The 11,986-nt window shown below is 48.5% G+C and overlaps 13 non-coding genes and 1 pseudogene across 13 annotated transcripts; all 14 read right to left on the bottom strand.

The window, feature by feature from the left end:
• Positions 1 to 3,005: 3,005 nt before the first annotated feature.
• On the bottom strand, positions 3,006 to 3,147 carry LOC134997580 (U1 spliceosomal RNA; annotated as a pseudogene).
• A 152-nt stretch (positions 3,148 to 3,299) lies between these two features.
• On the bottom strand, positions 3,300 to 3,463 carry LOC134997584 (U1 spliceosomal RNA). Its single transcript, XR_010200055.1, has one exon. It is a non-coding gene; the product is annotated as a U1 spliceosomal RNA (small nuclear RNA).
• Positions 3,464 to 4,125: 662 nt separating this feature from the next.
• LOC134997573 (U1 spliceosomal RNA) lies at positions 4,126 to 4,288 on the bottom strand. Its single transcript, XR_010200047.1, has one exon. It is a non-coding gene; the product is annotated as a U1 spliceosomal RNA (small nuclear RNA).
• A 152-nt stretch (positions 4,289 to 4,440) lies between these two features.
• On the bottom strand, positions 4,441 to 4,604 carry LOC134997559 (U1 spliceosomal RNA). The gene has a single exon (XR_010200033.1). It is a non-coding gene; the product is annotated as a U1 spliceosomal RNA (small nuclear RNA).
• Positions 4,605 to 5,275: 671 nt separating this feature from the next.
• Positions 5,276 to 5,438, bottom strand: LOC134997571 (U1 spliceosomal RNA). The gene has a single exon (XR_010200045.1). It is a non-coding gene; the product is annotated as a U1 spliceosomal RNA (small nuclear RNA).
• Positions 5,439 to 5,590: 152 nt separating this feature from the next.
• On the bottom strand, positions 5,591 to 5,754 carry LOC134997565 (U1 spliceosomal RNA). Its single transcript, XR_010200039.1, has one exon. It is a non-coding gene; the product is annotated as a U1 spliceosomal RNA (small nuclear RNA).
• Positions 5,755 to 6,425: 671 nt separating this feature from the next.
• On the bottom strand, positions 6,426 to 6,588 carry LOC134997577 (U1 spliceosomal RNA). The gene has a single exon (XR_010200051.1). It is a non-coding gene; the product is annotated as a U1 spliceosomal RNA (small nuclear RNA).
• A 152-nt stretch (positions 6,589 to 6,740) lies between these two features.
• LOC134997557 (U1 spliceosomal RNA) lies at positions 6,741 to 6,904 on the bottom strand. The gene has a single exon (XR_010200031.1). It is a non-coding gene; the product is annotated as a U1 spliceosomal RNA (small nuclear RNA).
• Positions 6,905 to 7,575: 671 nt separating this feature from the next.
• LOC134997569 (U1 spliceosomal RNA) lies at positions 7,576 to 7,738 on the bottom strand. Its single transcript, XR_010200043.1, has one exon. It is a non-coding gene; the product is annotated as a U1 spliceosomal RNA (small nuclear RNA).
• A 152-nt stretch (positions 7,739 to 7,890) lies between these two features.
• LOC134997561 (U1 spliceosomal RNA) lies at positions 7,891 to 8,054 on the bottom strand. Its single transcript, XR_010200035.1, has one exon. It is a non-coding gene; the product is annotated as a U1 spliceosomal RNA (small nuclear RNA).
• Positions 8,055 to 8,725: 671 nt separating this feature from the next.
• Positions 8,726 to 8,888, bottom strand: LOC134997583 (U1 spliceosomal RNA). Its single transcript, XR_010200054.1, has one exon. It is a non-coding gene; the product is annotated as a U1 spliceosomal RNA (small nuclear RNA).
• A 152-nt stretch (positions 8,889 to 9,040) lies between these two features.
• LOC134997563 (U1 spliceosomal RNA) lies at positions 9,041 to 9,204 on the bottom strand. Its single transcript, XR_010200037.1, has one exon. It is a non-coding gene; the product is annotated as a U1 spliceosomal RNA (small nuclear RNA).
• A 672-nt stretch (positions 9,205 to 9,876) lies between these two features.
• Positions 9,877 to 10,039, bottom strand: LOC134997575 (U1 spliceosomal RNA). Its single transcript, XR_010200049.1, has one exon. It is a non-coding gene; the product is annotated as a U1 spliceosomal RNA (small nuclear RNA).
• A 152-nt stretch (positions 10,040 to 10,191) lies between these two features.
• On the bottom strand, positions 10,192 to 10,355 carry LOC134997567 (U1 spliceosomal RNA). Its single transcript, XR_010200041.1, has one exon. It is a non-coding gene; the product is annotated as a U1 spliceosomal RNA (small nuclear RNA).
• Between the last annotated feature and the right edge of the window lie 1,631 nt (positions 10,356 to 11,986).

Below are 11,986 nucleotides of genomic sequence, written 5' to 3'. Positions count from 1 at the left end.
TGTGTGTGTGTGTGTGTGTATGTATGTATGTATGTATATGTATAGAGGAAGGTGTGATACATACATATAACACATACATGATAGATACATACATATATCACACACACGATAGATAGATAGATAGATAGATAGATAGATAGATAGATAGATAAAACACATACATACAAGATAGATACATACATACATACATACATACATGATAGATACATATATATACACACACATACGATAGATAGATAGATAGATAGATAGATAGATAGATAGATAGATAGATAGATAGATAGATAGATAGATAGATAGATAGAATGATAGATACATATATATACACACACATACGATAGATAGATAGATAGATAGATAGATAGATAGATAGATAGATAGATAGATAGATAGATAGATAGATACATATATATATATATATATATATATATCTATCACAAACATATATGATTCATACATATATCACACACACATACATGATACATACATGAGAAAGACCTGGGATGGTGATGAGGCCAGGGCCCCCTGCTGATGTTGCGTTGAGGAAGGCAGTGTTCCAGGGCGGATGCCAGTCGGGGAGAGCGCCGCGCAGCCCGGGAAAAATACTGCTGAGGAGCTACATCTGGAAGAGCCCCTGGGAGGGAGAGTGCCACATGCCCCATCCTGCGCGGCAGACTCTGCAGGCCTGCACATGGGAAGGGAGGTCTCTGGCCACACGTACTCACCCTTCTGCTGAAGCCCCGCTGCTGTCCCCATCAGCGCTCTCCAGCGGGGAGCGGGGCCAGGATGAACCTCAACCTGTGAGAACTATCTTCATGATCAAGAGATCTCATATGCAAGATAAGTATGTGTTGGGATAGGGCTGGGGAGGGTGGCTGCTCGGGCACACCCCCGTCAAGTTAAGGAGATTTAACTGAGGAAGCGCAAGGGAACTCTCGTCTGGGGACAACAACTGCAGGGAGACCACATCTTTTCAGATGAACATGGGAGGGCGGAAGGCTGCCTAATACTGAAGCACCCTCAGACATTAAACCATATGCAACAACTATTGCAAGCATTCCTGGGGGAAGGTCTGCAGCAGACGGATTTGCATACGGTGATGTCATCCAAGCAGTGGGCCAAAGTTGGCTGGAACCCTCATCTGTATATGAAAAGAGAAAAGGGGCATGCAGGGCATGGCGGCCTTTTGCGGCGCTTGGATAACCCCAAGTTTGCATTAAACACCCCCACCCTCCTTCGGTGTGGGGCTCATGTTGGCCATGCCCAAGCCCCTGAAGCATTCAAGCTGATTTCTTGCAGCAGCTGGGCACTGTAACAGCTTCAGAGCTGCTCTACAAGACAAGTAAAAGGGTGTGGGCCCTGCAGCACCACCTGTAGTTTGCATACACACATATATAGGACAGCATCTCTTATATGCCCCAGGGTCAATAAAATAGTATCCTTGTCTAGGCTATCCATCCCCTCAGATAAGGTATTTGTCCATGCCGCTACAGCACTACACACCCAGTCCGACGCAATTGCCGGTCTGAGTAAGGTACCTGAAAGTGTATAAATGGACTTCAGGGTAACATAATTCAGAGACCCAGCACTAAGGATCCCCATTTACTTATATAAAACCTTTTAGGGTAACATAAATCCAACACACTACTAAAGCAGCTCTTGTGGCGCAGGGGAAACATCACCTGCACTCTATGCAGCGAGTCCCATGTTCGAATCCAACCCGCTCAGCTTAACATCCATATTATTTATTTACTTTTAATGGGATCATTCTATCAATTCATTTTTACCTTTAATTTTTGTTAATATTATTTCTATATTTCATTATTTTAACCCCTGGAATAATTACATTGCTGCTTAAACAACAAAAAGAATTGAAGAAAGAATAATTATTAAACAGACAATTTAAGGATTCGAAGATTTAAAGATTTAAAGATGTAAAAATTTAAAACAGGGAGGGGGGGGGGGGGAGGGAGGGGGGCCTTTTGGGAGAAGGAGGGAAAAAAAATAAAAAAATAAAAAATATATATATATATAGAACCAAGAGAAAGTGTAAAAAGAGGATGGAGGAAGAAATCTGATGTTCATCATTACTAGTGGATTTTACTAAAGAACTTTAAAGGAACACACACAACAGGATTATACAGTTTCATACTAAGAGGAATGCTGTTCCCAAAATAGCTACTTCTAATAATTTTGTTTATTTATTAAACATACAATAAATGGATATTCAATAAATAATATATTAGGTAAATCAATAGATAAAATCTTCAGAGACTGCCAATGTTGTTCAGTTCGATGCTCTCAATCAGACCATCAGGTGTAGGGGTACCCAAAGAAAAAATCCAAAATGCCTCCCTTGTCAAGTAAAGGAGATTCAACTGAGGCAGCACAAGGGAACTCTCATCTGGGGACAACAACTGCAGGGAGAACACATATTTTCAGATGAACATGGGAGGGCAGAAGGCTGCCTAATACTGAAGCACCCCCAAACAACAAACCAAATGCAACAACTAGTACAAGCATTCCTTGGGGAAGGTCTGCAGAAGATGGAATTGCATACGGTGATGTCATCCAAGCAGTGGGCCAAAGTTGGCTGGAACCCTTATCTGCATATGAAAAGAGAAAAGGGGTATGCAGGGCATGGCGGCCTTTTGCTGCGCTTGGATGACCCCTAGTTCGCATTAAACACCCCCACCCTCCTTCGGTGTGGGGCTCATGTTGGCCATGCCCCAGCCCCTGAAGCATTCAAGCTGATTTCTTGCAGCAGCTGGGCACTGTAACAGCTCCAGAGCTGCTCTGTAAGGCAACTAAAAGGGTGTGGGCCCTGCAGCACTACCTGTAGTTCGCATTGTGCGTTGGAAGGCACAAAGTAAGCAGACGGGAGAAGTCAGGGTAGTGCGCAAGGGCATAGAAGGGAGCGGCTCAAGAAAAGAGAAGTGGAAACAGTCAGCAAACTAGGCAGGAGAGAGACCTGAGACAAAGAGATCTGAATTATATGAGAGCCGACCAGGGGAAACACAAATTATGCAGTCAAGTTTCCCACATTTGGGGAATTCAAAGGGGCAGCACACCCAGAGTGCAATGGGTGAGCCTTGCCCTGGGAGAAGCACCTACATGATCATAGTATCTCACCTGGCAGGTAAGTAGGAGTTGGGCTAGAGCTGGGGAGGGTCGCTGCTCGGGCACCCCCCTGTCAAGTGAAGGAGATCCAACTGAGGCAGCACAAGGGAACTCTCGAAAGAAGAACAAGGCTAGAGGAAGATCTGAGACAAAGAAATCTGACTTTTACCAGAGCTGACCAGAGGAAAGCACAAACACAGTCCCCCACTACCACAAATAATGCAGTCGAGTTTCCCACATTTGGGGAAATCACAGGGGTCAGCATACCCAGAATGCAATGAATGAACCTCACCCTGGGAGAACAATCTTCATGACCATGGTATCTCCTATGCAAAATAAGTATGATTTGGGATAGGGCTGGGGAGGGCCGCTGCTCAGGCATATCTCTGTCAAGTAAAGGAGATTCAACTGAGGCAGCACAAGGGAACTCTCATCTGGGGACAACAACTGCAGGGAGAATACATATTTTCAAATGAACATGGGAGGGCAGAAGGCTGCCTAATACTGAAGCACCCCCAAACAACAAACCAAATGCAACAACTAGTACAAGCATTCCTGGGGGAAGGTCTGCAGAAGACGGATTTGCATACAGTGATGTCATCCAAGCAGTGGGCCAAAGTTGGCTGGAACCCTCATCTGCATATGAAAAGAGAAAAGGGGTATGCAGGGCATGGCGGCCTTTTGCGGCGCTTGGATGACCCTTAGTTCGCATTAAACACCCCCACCCTCCTTCGGTGTGGGGCTCATGTTGGCAATGCCCCAGCATTCAAGCTGATTTCTTGCAGCAGCTTGGCACTGTAACAGCTCCAGAGCTGCTCTGTAAGGCAAGTAACAGGTTGTGGGCCATGCAGCACTACCTGTAGTTTGCATTGTGCATTGGAAGGCACAAAGTAAGCAGACAGGAGAAGTCAGGATAGTGCACAAGGGTATAGAAGGGAGGGGCTCAAAAAAAAAGAAGTGGAAACAGACAGCAAACTAGGCTGGAGAGAGACCTTAGACAAAGAGATCTGAATTATATGAAAGCCGACCAGTGGAAACACAAATTATGCAGTCAAGTTTCCCACATTTGGGGAAATCACAGGGGCAGCACACCCAGAGTGCAATGGGTGAGCCTTGCCCTGGGAGAAGCACCTTCATGATCATAGTATCTCACCTGGCAGGTAAGTAGGAGTTGGGCTAGAGCTGGGGAGGGTCGCTGCTCGGGCACCCCCCTGTCAAGTGAAGGAGATCCAACTGAGGCAGCACAAGGGAACTCTCGAAAGAAGAACAAGGCTAGAGGAAGATCTGAGACAAAGAAATCTGACTTTTACCAGAGCTGACCAGAGGAAAGCACAAACACAGTCCCCCACTACCACAAATAATGCAGTCGAGTTTCCCACATTTGGGGAAATCACAGGGGTCAGCATACCCAGAATGCAATGAATGAACCTCACCCTGGGAGAACAATTTTCATGACCATGGTATCTCCTATGCAAAATAAGTATGATTTGGGATAGGGCTGGGGAGGGCCGCTGCTCAGGCACATCTCTGTCAAGTAAAGGAGATTCAACTGAGGCAACACAAGGGAACTCTCATCTGGGGACAACAACTGCAGGGAGAACACATATTTTCAAATGAACATGGGAGGGCAGAAGGCTGCCTAATACTGAAGCACCCCCAAACAACAAACCAAATGCAACAACTAGTACAAGCATTCCTGGGGGAAGGTCTGCAGAAGACGGATTTGCATACAGTGATGTCATCCAAGCAGTGGGCCAAAGTTGGCTGGAACCCTCATCTGCATATGAAAAGAGAAAAGGGGTATGCAGGGCATGGCGGCCTTTTGCGGCGCTTGGATGACCCTTAGTTCGCATTAAACACCCCCACCCTCCTTCGGTGTGGGGCTCATGTTGGCAATGCCCCAGCCCCTGAAGCATTCAAGCTGATTTCTTGCAGCATCTGGGCACTGTAACAGCTCCATAGCTGCTCTGTAAGGCAAGTTAAAGGGTGTGGGTCCTGCAGCACTACCTGTAGTTCGCATTGTGCATTGGAAGGCACAAAGTAAGCAGACGGGAGAAGTCAGGATAGTGCGCAAGGGCATAGAAGGGAGCGGCTCAAGAAAAGAGAAGTGGAAACAGACAGCAAACTAGGCTGGAGAGAGACCTGAGACAAAGAGATCTGAATTATACGAGAGCCGACCAGGGGAAACACAAATTATGCAGTCAAGTGTCCCACATTTGGGGAAATCGCAGGAGCAGCACACCCAGAGTGCAATGGGTGAGCCTTGCCCTGGGAGAAGCACCTTCATGATCATAGTATCTCACCTGGCAGGTAAGTAGGAGTTGGGCTATAGCTGGGGAGGGTCGCTGCTCAAGCACCCCTCTGTCAAGTGAAGGAGATCCAACTGAGGCAGCACAAGGGAACTCTCAAAAGAAGAATAAGGCTAGAGGAAGAAATGAGACAAAGAAATCTGACTTTTACCAGAGCTGACCAGAGGAAAGCACAAACACAGTCCCCCACTACTACAAATAATGCAGTCAAGTTTCCCACATTTGGGGAAATCACAGGGGTCAGCATACCCAGAATGCAATGAATGACCCTCACCCTGGGGGAACAATCTTCTTGACCATGGTATCTCCTATGCAAAATAAGTATGATTTGAGATAGGGCTAGGGAGGTCCGCTGCTCAGGCACATCTCTGTCAAGTAAAGGAGATTCAACTGAGGCAGCACAAGGGAACTCTCATCTGGGGACAACAACTGCAGGGAGAACACATATTTTCAGATGAACATGGGAGGGCAGAAGGCTGCCTAATACTGAAGCACCCCCAAACAACAAACCAAATGCAACAACTAGTGCAAGCATTCCTGGGGGAAGGCCTGCAGCAGATTGATTTGCATATGGTAATGCCATCCAAGCAGTGGGTCAAAGTTGGCTTCAACCCTCGTCTGCATATGAAAAGAGAAAAGGTGCGTGCAGGGCATGGCGGCCTTTTGCGGCGCTTGGATGACCCCTAGTTCGCATTAAACACCTCCACCCTCCTTCGGTGTGGGGCTCATGTTGGCTATGCCCCAGCCCCTGAAGCATTCAAGCTGATTTCTTGCAGCAGCTGGGCACTGTAACATCCCCAGAGCTGCTCTGTAAGGCAAGTAAAAGGGTGTGGGCCCTGCAGCACTACCTGTAGTTTGCATTGTGCATTGGAAAGCACAAAGTAAGCAGACGGGAGAAGTCAGGATAGTGCGCAAGGGCATAGAAGGGAGCGGCTCAAGAAAAGAGAAGTGGAAACAGACAGCAAACTAGGCTGGAGAGAGACCTGAGACAAAGAGATCTGAATTATACGAGAGCCGACCAGGGGAAACACAAATTATGCAGTCAAGTTTCCCACATTTGGGGAAATCGCAGGAGCAGCACACCCAGAGTGCAATGGGTGAGCCTTGCACTGGGAGTAGCAACTTCCTGATCATAGTATCTCACCTGGCAGGTAAGTAGGAGTTGGGCTAGAGCTGGGGAGGGTCGCTGCTCGGGCACCCCCCAGTCAAGTGAAGGAGATCCAACTGAGGCAGCACAAGGGAACTCTCGAAAGAAGAACAAGGCTAGAGGAAGATCTGAGACAAAGAAATCTGACTTTTACCAGAGCTGACCAGAGGAAAGCACAAACACAGTCCCCCACTATCACAAATAATGCAGTCGAGTTTCCCACATTTGGGGAAATCACAGGGGTCAGCATACCCAGAATGCAATGAATGAACCTCACCCTGGGAGAACAATCTTCATGACCATGGTATCTCCTATGCAAAATAAGTATGATTTGGGATAGGGCTGGGGAGGGCCGCTGCTCAGGCATATATCTGTCAAGTAAAGAAGATTCAACTGAGGCAGCACAAGGGAACTCTCATCTGGGGACAACAACTGCAGGGAGAACACATATTTTCAAATGAACATGGGAGGGCAGAAGGCTGCCTAATACTGAAGCACCCCCAAACAACAAACCAAATGCAACAACTAGTACAAGCATTCCTGGGGGAAGGTCTGCAGAAGACGGATTTGCATACAGTGATGTCATCCAAGCAGTGGGCCAAAGTTGGCTGGAACCCTCATCTGCATATGAAAAGAGAAAAGGGGTATGCAGGGCATGGCGGCCTTTTGCTGCGCTTGGATGACCCTTAGTTCGCATTAAACACCCCCACCCTCCTTCGGTGTGGGGCTCATGTTGGCAATGCCCCAGCCCCTGAAGCATTCCAGCTGATTTCTTGCAGCAGCTGGGCACTGTAACAGCTCCAGAGCTGCTCTGTAAGGCAACTAAAAGGGTGTGGGCCCTGCAGCACTACCTGTAGTTCGCATTGTGCGTTGGAAGGCACAAAGTAAGCAGACGGGAGAAGTCAGGATAGTGCGCAAGGGCATAGAAGGGAGCGGCTCAAGAAAAGAGAAGTGGAAACAGACAGCAAACTAGGCTGGAGAGAGACCTGAGACAAAGAGATCTGAATTATACGAGAGCCGACCAGAGGAAACACAAATTATGCAGTCAAGTGTCCCACATTTGGGGAAATCGCAGGAGCAGCACACCCAGAGTGCAATGGGTGAGCCTTGCCCTGGGAGAAGCACCTTCCTGATCATAGTATCTCACCTGGCAGGTAAGTAGGAGTTGGGCTAGAGCTGGGGAGGGTCGCTGCTCGGGCACCCCCCTGTCAAGTGAAGGAGATCCAACTGAGGCAGCACAAGGGAACTCTCGAAAGAAGAACAAGGCTAGAGGAAGATCTGAGACAAAGAAATCTGACTTTTACCAGAGCTGACCAGAGGAAAGCACAAACACAGTCCCCCACTACCACAAATAATGCAGTCGAGTTTCCCACATTTGGGGAAATCACAGGGGTCAGCATACCCAGAATGCAATGAATGAACCTCACCCTGGGAGAACAATCTTCATGACCATGGTAACTCCTATGCAAAATAAGTATGATTTGGGATAGGGCTGGGGAGGGCCGCTGCTCAGGCATATCTCTGTCAAGTAAAGGAGATTCAACTGAGGCAGCACAAGGGAACTCTCATCTGGGGACAACAACTGCAGGGAGAACACATATTTTCAAATGAACATGGGAGGGCAGAAGGCTGCCTAATACTGAAGCACCCCCAAACAACAAACCAAATGCAACAACTAGTACAAGCATTCCTGGGGGAAGGTCTGCAGAAGACGGATTTGCATACAGTGATGTCATCCAAGCAGTGGGCCAAAGTTGGCTGGAACCCTCATCTGCATATGAAAAGAGAAAAGGGGTATGCAGGGCATGGCGGCCTTTTGTGGCGCTTGGATGACCCTTAGTTCGCATTAAACACCCCCACCCTCCTTCGGTGTGGGGCTCATGTTGGCAATGCCCCAGCCCCTGAAGCATTCAAGCTGATTTCTTGCAGCAGCTGGGCACTGTAACAGCTCCAGAGCTGCTCTGTAAGGCAAGTAAAAGGGTGTGGGTCCTGCAGCACTACCTGTAGTTCGCATTGTGCATTGGAAGGCACAAAGTAAGCAGACGGGAGAAGTCAGGATAGTGCGCAAGGGCATAGAAGGGAGCGGCTCAAGAAAAGAGAAGTGGAAACAGACAGCAAACTAGGCTGGAGAGAGACCTGAGACAAAGAGATCTGAATTATACGAGAGCCGACCAGGGGAAACACAAATTATGCAGTCAAGTGTCCCACATTTGGGGAAATCGCAGGAGCAGCACACCCAGAGTGCAATGGGTGAGCCTTGCCCTGGGAGAAGCAGCTTCATGATCATAGTATCTAACCTGGCAGGTAAGTAGGAGTTGGGCTATAGCTGGGGAGGGTCGCTGCTCAAGCACCCTTCTGTCAAGTGAAGGAGATCCAACTGAGGCAGCACAAGGGAACTCTCAAAAGAAGAATAAGGCTAGAGGAAGAAATGAGACAAAAAAATCTGACTTTTACCAGAGCTGACCAGAGGAAAGCACAAACACAGTCCCCCACTACTACAAATAATGCAGCCAAGTTTCCCACATTTGGGGAAATCACAGGGGTCAGCATACCCAGAATGCAATGAATGACCCTCACCCTGGGAGAACAATCTTCTTGACCATGGTATCTCCTATGCAAAATAAGTATGATTTGAGATAGGGCTGGGGAGGGCCGCTGCTCAGGCACATCTCTGTCAAGTAAAGGAGATTCAACTGAGGCAGCACAAGGGAACTCTCATCTGGGGACAACAACTGCAGGGAGAACACATATTTTCAGATGAACATGGGAGGGCAGAAGGCTGCCTAATACTGAAGCACCCCCAAACAACAAACCAAATGCAACAACTAGTGCAAGCATTCCTGGGGGAAGGCCTACAGCAGATGGATTTGCATATGGTGATGTCATCCAAGCAGTGGGCCAAAGTTGGCTGGAACCCTCATCTGCATATGAAAAGAGAAAAGGGGTATGCAGGGCATGGCGGCCTTTTGCAGCGCTTGGATGACCCTTAGTTCGCATTAAACACCCCCACCCTCCTTCGGTGTGGGGCTCATGTTGGCAATGCCCCAGCCCCTGAAGCATTCAAGCTGATTTCTCTGCAGCAGCTGGGCACTGTAACAGCTCCAGAGCTGCTCTGTGAGGCAGTTAAAAGGGTGAGGGCCCTGCAGCACTACCTGAAGTTTGCATTGTGTGTTGGAAGGCACAAAGTAAGCAGACGGGAGAAGTTAGGATAGTGCGCAAGGGCATAGAAGGGAGCGGCTCAAGAAAAGAGAAGTGGAAACAGACAGCAAACTAGGCTGGAGAGAGACCTGAGACAAAGAGATCTGAATTATACGAGAGCCGACCAGGGGAAACACAAATTATGCAGTCAAGTTTCCAACATTTGGGGAAATCACAGGGGCAGCACACCCAGAGTGCAATGGGTGAGCCTTGCCCTGGGAGAAGCACCTACATGATCATAGTATCTCACCTGGCAGGTAAGTAGGAGTTGGGCTAGAGCTGGGGAGGGTCGCTGCTCGGGTACCCCCCTGTCAAGTGAAGGAGATCCAACTGAGGCAGCACAAGGGAACTCTCGAAAGAGGAACAAGGCTAGAGGAAGATCTGAGACAAAGAAATCTGATTTTTACCAGAGTTGACCAGAAGAAAGCACAAACACTGTCCCCCACTACCACAAATAATGCAATTGAGTTTCCCACATTTGGGGAAATCACAGGGGTCAGCATACCCAGAATGCAATGAATGAACCTCACCCTGGGAGAACAATCTTCATGACCATGGTATCTCCTATGCAAAATAAGTATGATTTGGGATAGGGCTGGGGAGGGCCGCTGCTCAGGCACATCTCTGTCAAGTAAAGGAGATTCAACTGAGGCAGCACAAGGGAGGACATCTTGCCTCTGTAGAGCCAGTTTGTGCAAGGAGAGATTGATTGATTCTTTTTTGGTGGGGGCCCAAACCAACCAGTCATTTCAGTCAGTCGTGTGGCAGACCCTGTCGCTGAAATGATGGGTTCGTCAATGTTTTTCTTTTCAATCTAAGCACCAGCAGTTTTCTGTAAGCATCTGCTTCGCTATGATGATCAACACGTCACAAGGGAAAACACTCAGGGCTGGAGGCGTAGATCTTAGGACCAGCTGCTACAAGCATGGCAGAGGTGTCACTATCACTGGTGACACCCAGAGAGGCGGCGAGGGAGATTGTAATGCAGTGCGCGCAGATAAGCAGGGCAATGGTAAAAAGGAGGCATGGTCTCATAGGTAGGGGCGTGGCCTGAATCACCATTTTGTTGCTGCGGGTATCCCGGGGGTTGGGGGCTGCACCCGGGGACTAGTGTGTGAGTAGTGCTGGCTCCTGCACAGTGACAGAAACTGGGTGTTGCACGTAATGTCACAGTGAAACACCCATATTCTGTCACTGAAGAAGAGCCGGCACTTTGGTGTCACCCCCCTTGGCGGGTGACACTCGGGTGTGTGCCGCAACCCCGTTGTGATGCCACTGACCCATGGGAAGCTTTACGTGGCTTACCCATGTGTTAGTAGCCCCAAGCATCTTTTGTGTTAGTCCCTGAAGAAAAACTTCAAATATTGTTTATAATTTTGTAATCAATGGGCCTAATTCAGTAAGGATTGCACATTCTGCTAAGTAACAGAATTTGCAATCCTTTGGTTCGCATGCTGGGGCCACCCATCACAGGGCATGGCCACCCAGTATGCCGCCTCCCTTCTTGACCACGCTGAAATTGCAGTCTCAGTGCAGTTCAGCGTGATCATAAAAAATGGTTTAGCCTCCTGTTGGTGCAGACTGTACGTGTGCGCAGGAAGCCGCCACCATTTTTGTGATCGCAGCGGCTGCATGTGATGTCATGCAGCCGCTCTGACCACGCCTCCTGTTTCTCCGTTGAAGCCCTGCCCCCGCACCGCTCCATCTCCGACTTTGAAATGGAGTGTTGCTGACCCCCCCCCCCCGCACCGATTGAAAGTCAGAGGCGATCGCATTATCTGCGGGGTGCCACAGAAAATGCAGGCGCATGCGTATGCTCTTAGCAATTTTTGCAGTTGGATTGCTTATTGCAGGCGGGTGGGCTCGGAATTCTTAGCCTTTTCCTCGCACCCCCAGTTGCGGGAGAATGTGAAGGAGGAGCTGTTGACGGGTCACGTTCCGCTTGACTTGACAATTTTCTCACCAGCAGGTCTTTGAACCTCTGCAGACTTGTGTCTGCCGGAAAGAGAGATACAATGTAGGTTTTAAATCTAGGATCGAGCACGGTGGCCAAAATGTAGTGCTCTGATTTCAACAGATTGAATCCTGGTTAAGCGAATTAAGGGCTCCATCCACAAGTTCCACATGCCTAGTGGAATCGCTCTGTTTTAGCTCCTCCTTCAATGTCTCCAGCTTCTTCTGCAAAAGCCTGATGAGGGGAATGACCTGACTA

Source organism: Pseudophryne corroboree, unplaced genomic scaffold (assembly GCF_028390025.1).
Source record: "Pseudophryne corroboree isolate aPseCor3 unplaced genomic scaffold, aPseCor3.hap2 scaffold_1445, whole genome shotgun sequence".
Classification (NCBI taxonomy): Eukaryota; Metazoa; Chordata; class Amphibia; order Anura; family Myobatrachidae; genus Pseudophryne; species Pseudophryne corroboree.
This window is presented reverse-complemented; position numbering and strand designations above follow the sequence as displayed.